This window comes from Mizuhopecten yessoensis, unplaced genomic scaffold, assembly GCF_002113885.1.
Source record: "Mizuhopecten yessoensis strain PY_sf001 unplaced genomic scaffold, ASM211388v2 scaffold2671, whole genome shotgun sequence".
Lineage (NCBI taxonomy): Eukaryota > Metazoa > Mollusca > Bivalvia > Pectinida > Pectinidae > Mizuhopecten > Mizuhopecten yessoensis.
The window spans coordinates 1,771,256-1,785,235 of NW_018404662.1; positions in this window are offsets into that span (position 1 = coordinate 1,771,256).

The following is a 13,980-nucleotide window of genomic DNA, read 5'->3' on the forward strand; positions in this document are numbered from 1 at the left end:
AAAAAAAGCTAAATAACATAGTCGTCGTGCACGATATCTTGATGAACAGGTTATTCCACATTTCGAAGCTCATACACACGCAAAAAAGGAAAAAGAAAATAACCTTTATCACCAATAATTGTATCAGCGCATTTATCTACGTTATCAGCTGATAAAAGCATGTGTATATTTGAGTTTCCAAGCCGCCGTTATAAAAAAAAGAAAAACAAATTTATTATGAAACCTTCTAATGACCGGTGATAGTGATTTGGGTATTCGTGGCCTCGACGGATGTGTTCATATATTACATGTCCCAGGGCATCTGTTTTAGAACGTATTCTTTTGGGAGAAAATTGATTTAGACTGCGATGTATTCTATGAATTGTATCTATTATAACACAGGTATTTATAAAAATGTATTAAATGTCTTGAGCAATTACTCAATGTACAGAATAACGGAACGATTACTACTGACGGTAGGATCAGTTTAGCTTTAACATTACATTTTTTTTTTCTTTCTGTAAAATAGTGAGGACTTTGTATTCCAGTAGGTTGCGAGCCTTTGACTACATATGGTAAGAATTGGCCTCTATTTCACTGAACTCTATGGATAGTCTACAAACACTCCCCTTCAAAAGGGCAATGTCTTGACGGATCTGTGATCGGGCCTCAAATACTTTGAAAATGGACCTTCCCGGAGTTGTTCTAAGTTATTTACTAAACGGATAGAAAACAAGCACCTTGCGTTCCTGTTGTTGTAGTAAGGTCTAGGGTATTGTTTTCAAACATACGTTAAATGAATAATATGCGAGAACTGTGTATTTATGAAATAAGTTCTATGACCGCCGGAGTGAGCATGTTTGAGCTTGGAAAATTAGCTATAGTCAAGCTTTGTTAAGACAGAAATCAATAATCAGGTTATCCCAGCATCTGTATTTGCTACCAAATAATAACTATAGTAACTAACCATACACCAACGTTATGTGTCTACCAAATAATACCTATCGTAGCTAACCATACATCAACGTAATGTGTCTACCAAATAATAACTATAGTAACTAACCATACACAAACGTAATGTGTCTAACAAATAATAACTATCGTAACTAACCATACACCAACGTAATGTGTCTACCAAATAATAACTATAGTAACTAACCATACACCAACGTAATGTGTCTACCAAATAATAACTATAGTAACTAACCTTACACCAACGTTATGTGTCTACCAAATAATACCTATCGTAACTAACAATACATCAACGTAATGTGTCTACCAAATAATAACTATAGTAACTAACCATACACCAACGTAATGTGTCTACCGTGTCTACCAAATAATACCTATCATAACTAACCATACATCAACGTAATGTGTCTACCTAATAATAACTATAGTAACTAACCATGCACCAACGTAATGTGTCTACCAAATAATAACTATACTAACTAACCTTACACGAACGTTATGTGTCTACCAAATAATACCTATCGTAACTAACCATACATCAACGTAATGTGTCTACCAAATAATAACTATAGTAACTAACCATACACCAACGTAATGTGTCTACCAAATAATAACTATAGTAACTAACCATACACCAACGTAATGTGTCTACCAAATAATAACTATAGTAACTAACCATACACCAACGTAATGTGTCTACCAAATAATAACTATAGTAACTAACCATACACCAACGTAATGTGTCTACCAAATAATAACTATAGTAACTAACCATACACCAACGTAATGTGTCTACCAAATAATAACTATAGTAACTAACCATACACCAACGTAATGTGTCTACCAAATAATAACTATAGTAACTAACCATACACCAACGTAATGTGTCTACCAAATAATAACTATAGTAACTAACCATACACCAACGTAATGTGTCTACCAAATAATAACTATAGTAACTAACCATACACCAACGTAATGTGTCTACCAAATAATAACTATAGTAACTAACCATACACCAACGTAATGTGTCTACCAAATAATAACTATAGTAACTAACCATACACCAACGTAATGTGTCTACCAAATAATAACTATAGTAACTAACCATACACCAACGTAATGTGTCTACCAAATAATAACTATAGTAACTAACCATACACCAACGTAATGTGTCTACCAAATAATAACTATAGTAACTAACCATACACCAACGTAATGTGTCTACCAAATAATAACTATAGTAACTAACCATACACCAACGTAATGTGTCTACCAAATAATAACTATAGTAACTAACCATACACCAACGTAATGTGTCTACCAAATAATAACTATAGTAACTAACCATACACCAACGTAATGTGTCTACCAAATAATAACTATAGTAACTAACCATACACCAACGTAATGTGTCTACCAAATAATAACTATAGTAACTAACCATACACCAACGTAATGTGTCTACCAAATAATAACTATAGTAACTAACCATACACCAACGTAATGTGTCTACCAAATAATAACTATAGTAACTAACCATACACCAACGTAATGTGTCTACCAAATAATAACTATAGTAACTAACCATACACCAACGTAATGTGTCTACCAAATAATAACTATAGTAACTAACCATACACCAACGTAATGTGTCTACCAAATAATAACTATAGTAACTAACCATACACCAACGTAATGTGTCTACCAAATAATAACTATAGTAACTAACCATACACCAACGTAATGTGTCTACCAAATAATAACTATAGTAACTAACCATACACCAACGTAATGTGTCTACCAAATAATAACTATAGTAACTAACCATACACCAACGTAATGTGTCTACCAAATAATAACTATAGTAACTAACCATACACCAACGTAATGTGTCTACCAAATAATAACTATAGTAACTAACCATACACCAACGTAATGTGTCTACCAAATAATAACTATAGTAACTAACCATACACCAACGTAATGTGTCTACCAAATAATAACTATAGTAACTAACCATACACCAACGTAATGTGTCTACCAAATAATAACTATAGTAACTAACCATACACCAACGTAATGTGTCTACCAAATAATAACTATAGTAACTAACCATACACCAACGTAATGTGTCTACCAAATAATAACTATAGTAACTAACCATACACCAACGTAATGTGTCTACCAAATAATAACTATAGTAACTAACCATACACCAACGTAATGTGTCTACCAAATAATAACTATAGTAACTAACCATACACCAACGTAATGTGTCTACCAAATAATAACTATAGTAACTAACCATACACCAACGTAATGTGTCTACCAAATAATAACTATAGTAACTAACCATACACCAACGTAATGTGTCTACCAAATAATAACTATAGTAACTAACCATACACCAACGTAATGTGTCTACCAAATAATAACTATAGTAACTAACCATACACCAACGTAATGTGTCTACCAAATAATAACTATAGTAACTAACCATACACCAACGTAATGTGTCTACCAAATAATAACTATAGTAACTAACCATACACCAACGTAATGTGTCTACCAAATAATAACTATAGTAACTAACCATACACCAACGTAATGTGTCTACCAAATAATAACTATAGTAACTAACCATACACCAACGTAATGTGTCTACCAAATAATAACTATAGTAACTAACCATACACCAACGTAATGTGTCTACCAAATAATAACTATAGTAACTAACCATACACCAACGTAATGTGTCTACCAAATAATAACTATAGTAACTAACCATACACCAACGTAATGTGTCTACCAAATAATAACTATAGTAACTAACCATACACCAACGTAATGTGTCTACCAAATAATAACTATAGTAACTAACCATACACCAACGTAATGTGTCTACCAAATAATAACTATAGTAACTAACCATACACCAACGTAATGTGTCTACCAAATAATAACTATAGTAACTAACCATACACCAACGTAATGTGTCTACCAAATAATAACTATAGTAACTAACCATACACCAACGTAATGTGTCTACCAAATAATAACTATAGTAACTAACCATACACCAACGTAATGTGTCTACCAAATAATAACTATAGTAACTAACCATACACCAACGTAATGTGTCTACCAAATAATAACTATAGTAACTAACCATACACCAACGTAATGTGTCTACCAAATAATAACTATAGTAACTAACCATACACCAACGTAATGTGTCTACCAAATAATAACTATAGTAACTAACCATACACCAACGTAATGTGTCTACCAAATAATAACTATAGTAACTAACCATACACCAACGTAATGTGTCTACCAAATAATAACTATAGTAACTAACCATACACCAACGTAATGTGTCTACCAAATAATAACTATAGTAACTAACCATACACCAACGTAATGTGTCTACCAAATAATAACTATAGTAACTAACCATACACCAACGTAATGTGTCTACCAAATAATAACTATAGTAACTAACCATACACCAACGTAATGTGTCTACCAAATAATAACTATAGTAACTAACCATACACCAACGTAATGTGTCTACCAAATAATAACTATAGTAACTAACCATACACCAACGTAATGTGTCTACCAAATAATAACTATAGTAACTAACCATACACCAACGTAATGTGTCTACCAAATAATAACTATAGTAACTAACCATACACCAACGTAATGTGTCTACCAAATAATAACTATAGTAACTAACCATACACCAACGTAATGTGTCTACCAAATAATAACTATAGTAACTAACCATACACCAACGTAATGTGTCTACCAAATAATAACTATAGTAACTAACCATACACCAACGTAATGTGTCTACCAAATAATAACTATAGTAACTAACCATACACCAACGTAATGTGTCTACCAAATAATAACTATAGTAACTAACCATACACCAACGTAATGTGTCTACCAAATAATAACTATAGTAACTAACCATACACCAACGTAATGTGTCTACCAAATAATAACTATAGTAACTAACCATACACCAACGTAATGTGTCTACCAAATAATAACTATAGTAACTAACCATACACCAACGTAATGTGTCTACCAAATAATAACTATAGTAACTAACCATACACCAACGTAATGTGTCTACCAAATAATAACTATAGTAACTAACCATACACCAACGTAATGTGTCTACCAAATAATAACTATAGTAACTAACCATACACCAACGTAATGTGTCTACCAAATAATAACTATAGTAACTAACCATACACCAACGTAATGTGTCTACCAAATAATAACTATAGTAACTAACCATACACCAACGTAATGTGTCTACCAAATAATAACTATAGTAACTAACCATACACCAACGTAATGTGTCTACCAAATAATAACTATAGTAACTAACCATACACCAACGTAATGTGTCTACCAAATAATAACTATAGTAACTAACCATACACCAACGTAATGTGTCTACCAAATAATAACTATAGTAACTAACCATACACCAACGTAATGTGTCTACCAAATAATAACTATAGTAACTAACCATACACCAACGTAATGTGTCTACCAAATAATAACTATAGTAACTAACCATACACCAACGTAATGTGTCTACCAAATAATAACTATAGTAACTAACCATACACCAACGTAATGTGTCTACCAAATAATAACTATAGTAACTAACCATACACCAACGTAATGTGTCTACCAAATAATAACTATAGTAACTAACCATACACCAACGTAATGTGTCTACCAAATAATAACTATAGTAACTAACCATACACCAACGTAATGTGTCTACCAAATAATAACTATAGTAACTAACCATACACCAACGTAATGTGTCTACCAAATAATAACTATAGTAACTAACCATACACCAACGTAATGTGTCTACCAAATAATAACTATAGTAACTAACCATACACCAACGTAATGTGTCTACCAAATAATAACTATAGTAACTAACCATACACCAACGTAATGTGTCTACCAAATAATAACTATAGTAACTAACCATACACCAACGTAATGTGTCTACCAAATAATAACTATAGTAACTAACCATACACCAACGTAATGTGTCTACCAAATAATAACTATAGTAACTAACCATACACCAACGTAATGTGTCTACCAAATAATAACTATAGTAACTAACCATACACCAACGTAATGTGTCTACCAAATAATAACTATAGTAACTAACCATACACCAACGTAATGTGTCTACCAAATAATAACTATAGTAACTAACCATACACCAACGTAATGTGTCTACCAAATAATAACTATAGTAACTAACCATACACCAACGTAATGTGTCTACCAAATAATAACTATAGTAACTAACCATACACCAACGTAATGTGTCTACCAAATAATAACTATAGTAACTAACCATACACCAACGTAATGTGTCTACCAAATAATAACTATAGTAACTAACCATACACCAACGTAATGTGTCTACCAAATAATAACTATAGTAACTAACCATACACCAACGTAATGTGTCTACCAAATAATAACTATAGTAACTAACCATACACCAACGTAATGTGTCTACCAAATAATAACTATAGTAACTAACCATACACCAACGTAATGTGTCTACCAAATAATAACTATAGTAACTAACCATACACCAACGTAATGTGTCTACCAAATAATAACTATAGTAACTAACCATACACCAACATAATGTGTCTACCAAATAATAACTATAGTAACTAACCATACACCAACGTAATGTGTCTACCAAATAATAACTATACTAACTAACCATACACCAAAGTAATGTGTCTACCAAATAAAAACTATCGTAACTAACCATACACCAACGTAATGTGTCTACCAAATAATAACTTTACTAACTAACCATACACCAACGTAATGTGTATGTTGTATCTTGTCGCTTATCATGCACTAAAGTGAAGTGAAATTGTAATAAAGATGGTAATTTAAAATTAAATAAATGAATAATATATTAATGTGATAATAGCAATTCAAATGTATTAAAATGTCTGTTTATGAAGTACCCATCTGTCGTTGATCAATAACTAAACACCATACGTGGACTCACAGTAGAAGGTTTAATATAATACACAAAGTCAGTTGCATGTTCTCCATCAGCGAGACAGTGTTGGTATAGATTTTCTACATTTCGACACTAATAACGAATCAAAATCACAAGTTTAAGGAACACATAAGTATAACATCATTTTCTACGCTAGTATATATTTAATTAGCTGAAAATAGGATGTCCATGCTTAACAAGTGTATCATCACTATATGTCAAATATGTATAACAAAAAGAAGATAGTTGAATTTGTTAAATCTGTATAATTTATATGGCATTAAATTAGAAAGGTTGCGGGTAGTGTGTCGGGTATTTCCAGCATCATATCAAGTATTTTTCTTTCTTCTATATTTAGTGTATTTCTATTTGTTTAATGCCTGTAGGATGTCTGTACCGTCATGCCTTCATTTGGCAAAAAAACACATATTGTTTGTGCAAACATTAAAGTATCTATGGAAATGTTTCAAATACCTTTTTATATTCATAAGCCGTTATATTAAAAGAACTTTGAAAGTTGACCACACAGGATCAGGATAGTTGACCACACAGGATCAGGAAAGTTTACCACACAGGATCAGGACAGTTTACCACACAGGATCAGGAGTCTTCTCTTTAACACCTTTTATATAAAAAAATTCTGGCAAATAACCAGGACAAGAGATTTCAGCACTAAGCAAGACTATCAGCTTTCAAATAATAAAGGGTTTTGTTAAGGTAATGTGGTGTTCAGGACGAAATTAAAACGAAAATAGAGTTCCTATGAAAAGCTATATATAGACGTTCCCAAAGGGAAGGGCAAAAACAAAGCTTTGAGAGTTGATATGGTTGTAGGAATTATTAAGGAAGTATATTCACGTATAAAGATAAATTCGTTTAAATAAACACCGCACCACGCTAAAAACAAAGTCGCGGATGATGCATATACAACCGGTGTTTTTTTAACATAATTTTCATTTCAAACACTACGAGAAAAAGTATGATATGTTTGAGTGAGGAAAAACTTCTTCACAACTTTGTTAGACAGTCGGACATAAGGGCAGTCTGTTTATAATGGACTGAGTCACATGCATGAACAAATATCGACAAAGCAATAAGATGTTATCGGCTTGTCCTAGTTAAAATTCAACAGCATTATCAAAAATCGTATTTGTTTATTCAAATTAAGATACAGTGGGTCCTATCCAACATTTCCTTTATCTAGCAAATATCTCAACTTCAAAGAGGTTATCGAAGCCTTGTCTCATTGATAACAACACAATACACAATAGCGATAAGTGAAAGATAAGATTCAGTTTTATCAATAACAATATCTGGCTGGATGTAAATTCAAGTTTATCACGTCCAAGCTTATTTCCATATCTAAAGAATGCCCTCACTCATGAGTGATACATCTGTATGTGAATACCTCTATACTATTTTCTGCTAAAAGGGAGGCAACTCATTTCAAATATGTTGTAATAACATAGTTTACAAGTATGCTATATATCACTGTGTTACTTTAGAGGGCATACTAACCATAACGGCAACAACAATAAAATTGAACCTCAAATTTGGAATTCAAATTAGTTATGAAAAACACCAGCTGTATATTGCATCATTGGAAAATGCGTCCCTTTGACTTATACACTGCTCAAACATATTATCTTTATCTACGCTGCATTGACGCTTACACCATGCCCGCTTATTTTTTATTAATTGGTTCTCTTAAACCTGTTCGGGGAATGATACTGATGAGGAAAGATTTAGGAAAGATAAGGTTTTCTAAATTAGATATTTCCTTATTTAAGTTGAAGGAATTCTACGGTTGTGAGCATGAACAGATTTCATGCTACGCCAATTAAGACTTGTTCACCTTGTCTTAGTTCTGGTTTTGACAGGAAACATCATGATAAATGACACCTATGGTTCGGAAATATTTACAGTACCATACGGGTTCATTTAGTTTCGCATTCTGAATTTATTTTCCGGGTCTTCGTGTCTTTCGTTCTGATTGATTTCACCACAGTTCTTGTTAATTGCTGTTCGAGTTGACGTTTTACTTTCTAATCGATGTAGTGTTTGAACTTACCTTTTGTCATGTATAACGTCCCAACGAACAGTCTACTTACCGCTTGACTTGTAAACAGAGATTGTTGTATCCATTTGAGTATTTCCCCACCTTTGTTGCTATATTTTATGACTTGGGATTATACATAACAAAGAATCCTTAATATACAGGCATTTTATGACTGATCCGGTAAAAGTCAAGAACATGTTCCCGTGGAATTCGGGCCATTCTGATGAACTACATAGCATATACTGCATGTCCAGTACCACGAGATCCTTATCCGAATTGAGTCAATTGTAGCAACTAATCCGATGTCTGATTTGTTCTGGTTTAATATACTATATAATTAAAGCATTGATAATTGATCATTGGTGTGGGTTTGTCTTATTTAAGAAGTCACCGTGGGAGCTGTGGGTTCGTGCCCCACTGAGGGCGTTTTCTACAGCTCCCTTACTGAGAATGTGTACACTATTTAAGTGTTGGTGTCGGATAGACGACGTTACAAATGAGGTTTTGTGTTCAGGTGGAAAACAACACGTAAAGGGAGATTAATTTCAGTAAGAATGTCCAGTTTCTAAAGTAAACTACTTATGTTTTAATCCAAGTTGACCTGTGCGATGTGATGTTATTTTTCCTGTGCCTTGTATAATGTTTCAATTTGTCAGATATTCCATTTTTATCATAATACAGTTAATGAATTCTTTACCCACTCCCTACTGTATATTTGAAATTATGTCGTTCCTGATAAAAAAAAAAAAATCATGATAAACGGATACAACTGCTTGCTGAATTAACGTTCATCATGCTTTCATTTATATATTTTACAACGTACAAATGATGTTTAAATACACTAATGGAAAACTCGTCAATGTCAATAAGAAAGAAGGAGCATAGCCTTCATATCAAATAACTTTTAATGTTGCTAACAGTCGTAATTTGTTATCATGACTAGCTCTAACTGAAGATCGACACGATAGAATGTGCGTAATGAAGGCAATCGATAAACATGTCTGAAGCATTAGCACTAAAAAATAAAAATAAAATAAAAAAATACTTTAACTGAAATGTTTATCTGGACCAGGTGAACTTTCCCATGTGTTGTTGGGCTATTTGATGAAAACAGTATTTGGTAAATAAGTTTATAATGAAAACCCATCACCTGTATCGAGATGTGACAGTGACAATTAGTTTATATTTACAAGTACTAGAACAGAACTAGCAGCTCTTGCTAAGTACACACAACACCACATTATAACAGTGTGCTGAAGTGTCATAGGTCGGTCTCCAAGCGAAAAAAAACCCACTGTGTTTGAAACAGCAAGTTGCTAACAGGACGATGTTATCAAAATACGTAAATCCTCACTTTGAACTCTTGTTGAAAAGGTGATGTAAAGGTTTCCATTGAAATCAAATGTCAATTACACCATAGTTTTATCATATCAGGCACTGACCCTTTTCCCTGCAAGTCTGTACGAAACATATTCCTCATTTAGGCTACAAGTCAATTTGGGGAGTATCACTTTGTGCTTTTAGACCAGTTGATGATACCCCATGACAGGCCATTATACGTTCACATCGACCACTCTTTTCTTTATTTGATTTTTAGGATAACTCTGTCTTCTGTAGCTATATTACTGTACTGATAAATATGGTGTAGTTTTCTTCATTATTTTCAATTTTCAAAGACAGCATTGAATGATGTTCGCATATCTGTGCATTATTTTGAATCTTATATATACATGTTGTTAAACTTTTCAGCGAAACAAACGCTAATTAAAGTGCCATATTGATTTTTGTCGCTTTTCTGGTTCTTGCTATGAACACAGGGGCAAGTCTTAGATTTGATCTTGATGTGCTTGGCGGGTGTCGTCGATGAAGCAGAGACACTTGCCGTTCCAGAACACCTGGGCCCGTATTCATGAAACAGTTCTCATGCTCAAGCATGGATTTTGTATTCGAGCCGAATTTCTTGTTCCCGTTATCAATTAATAATTAAATATTATTTTGGCAATGATTTGGGAATATATTAAAAAGACCAAAAGCCGAATACTTTTTTTTAATGTCTACATTTGACATTTTGATCGTTTGACATGATTTAATTGAGTTACAAGAAAGTTGTTTTGAGCACAAAATTCATGCCTGAGCATGAGAACGGTTTCACGAATACAGGCCCTGCTCTTTATTCAAGGGTATTTATGTTAATGGATCTTTGTTCTTATTTAGCTCTAATTTGGGCGATTTTGAGTTGATTACGGTTTTGTTAATACTTCGGTATTCTCATCTTTAATCGTTTAGAAGACAATTGTTTCACATTAGATGAATTTTGATTGATACCGGAATCATGTGATTGTGACGTATGTCTCGCTTCAGGTAGTTAACATGCATAGTAATTAAACGAGATGAAAGTAAGCCAAACCAATGTATATATCTGATATCGTTTATAGCATGCACGTGTTTAAAGCAAACGAATACATACATGAGTGAGCAGAGCGTTCACAATCATGTGTTTAGTGGGGCAATGGACGTTTTTATTACATAATAATACCCTCTGTTGTTTTCTATGCGCTTTTTATATCATATTAAAGCATTACTAAATATTATTTCCTATCTATGGTCAATAGTCTTTGCCCAAATATGAACAACAACAATAATGGCATACGGTGTTGGTTTATGGTTTTAGTTTTGTTTAACGTCCTATTAAAAGGACGTGCCTGCATGTGTGTAATGCTTGTGTATGTGTGAGCAGGAGTCCAGGTATGTAGGTGCGCTAGCGCTGATCTGATGCCGACTTTATAGTGCTACACCACTGAAATGCCATGCCGAACGCACCCAACACAGCGTTTCACCCGGTCACATTATACTGACAACGGGTGAACCAGTTGTTGCCATTTCCCTAAATGCTGAATATTAAGCAGGGAATAACAACAACCGTGTGAAAAAACTTTGGTATATCCAGGCCTGGGGACAGAACCCATTGCCTTCCTCACCTGGGCGAACGCTCAACATTGAAGCCAAAAGTGAAGTGTTGCCAAGCAAGGCGCTAGGAAATTGAAGGTCGTTAGAATTAGAAAGATAAAGATTCCAAATATTGCAATGGGTACAGCAGCTTTATTTTGGTCGCTTTTGTGTCCCCAAATAGAGGACTCGAAAGCAAATCCTCAACTTTGCAGGGGGGTTACACATTAGTCACCTCTTACGACGATACATACAAAACGAAGCAAAGAACGGAATAATAACGCCACTTCACCAAAGTGTAAAATGGGATTAAAATGTTGATTAGTCATTTCTGTTATAATTCATCGAAATAATCAGTAGATACCAACCAATAAGTCCAATCCAATAGAAAGTTAGAATTTCTCAGGTAAATACACCGGTCATAAGGAACATTGTGCTACATGCCCCCCCCCCCCCCTCCCTCCAAAACCAAAGTGGCTGTATCACTAAAGTAAGACTGAAATATATTCTATAATCTATGTGTTTGCTGGACCAGTTTTAGCTATTGGAGTATCCAGGTACAAAATGAACTTATACGCTGCCTAAAATACATAATTTAATCACAGTAAGGATGTAGAGCAGAGTACACATAGCTAATGGATAGACATTGTCACATTTCCTGTATATTCTATTTCTCTACTGAAAATTAATCTATATCATGGCGAGAATATGTTTTGATTGTCAACAATATATCTCATATTGTTCCAATAGGTGAGTGAGAAAAATCGACATATACTGTCGCGAATACACAAACTTATTATCAAATGAAAACTCCGATGTTGTTACTGTTGAATGTTCTATTTTTATTAGAATAGTTATTAAAAGATATATTATTGGTCCATTATAATATCAGTGAAACACGGTTAAGGCCGTGGTACGATTCCCATCCACCTGGTGATACAGTGTTTCAGACAAACAGACTGCAGCCGTAAAGTGTGACAGTATTGTATGAGTATCGAGTCATGGACATGTGGATCACGAAACTGTCACTGACGCCTATTTCACTTCTTTGTGAGTATAACCCAAATACTGACTTGTAACACAGTGATGAATTTCTATTCCCGACCCTTTTTAAGCTCCCCAATTTACACGAATCGAGCAGAATTCGTATGTACAGAAACCGTTGTAAAACAACATTTCATTTGTAAAAAGAAAGATGATAGATTATTGAATCCGATTCCAAACAACAGTTTCTTTTTTGATTTATCTTCTTTTGATTTTTTTTTTTAACATATTCTATTGTCATAAATAGTAATGAGATTTAAAAAAAGCACACGAATCTTTTAATATGACCGAATATATTATAAAAGGGTCAACGGAGAATGATTGACAAGAATAATGATTTGATTCCATTACATACTATTGGGTAGATGTTATTATTGTGTTATCTTCTTTGGATCATAAGTAATTATGTATACGCTGGCCACAAGGCGCATTTAACAGTTATCACACTTTAACTCAGGTACTATGCTCAATCAGTTCTTAATTAGAAGAAAAAATGAAATTTAAAATATTACACTGTTTCACACGTGTATAGTCTACGTGTATAACTGGTTACCATTCTAATGTTAAGTGCTCGTGTTTCTATTCCCGTTGTAAGGACTCAGGAGTTACCATTCTAATGTTAAGTGCTCGTGTTTCTATCCCCGTTGTAAGGACTCATGAGCTACCGTTCTAATGTTAAGTGCTCGTGTTTCTATCCCCGTTGTAAGGACTCGGGAGTTACCATTCTAATGTTAAGTGCTCTTGTTTCTATCCCCGTTGTATGTGCTCGGTAGTTACCATTCTAATGTTAAGTGCTCTTGTTTCTATCCCCGTTGTAAGGACTCATGAGTTACCGTTCTAATGTTAAGTGCTCGTGTTTCTCTCCCCGTTGTAA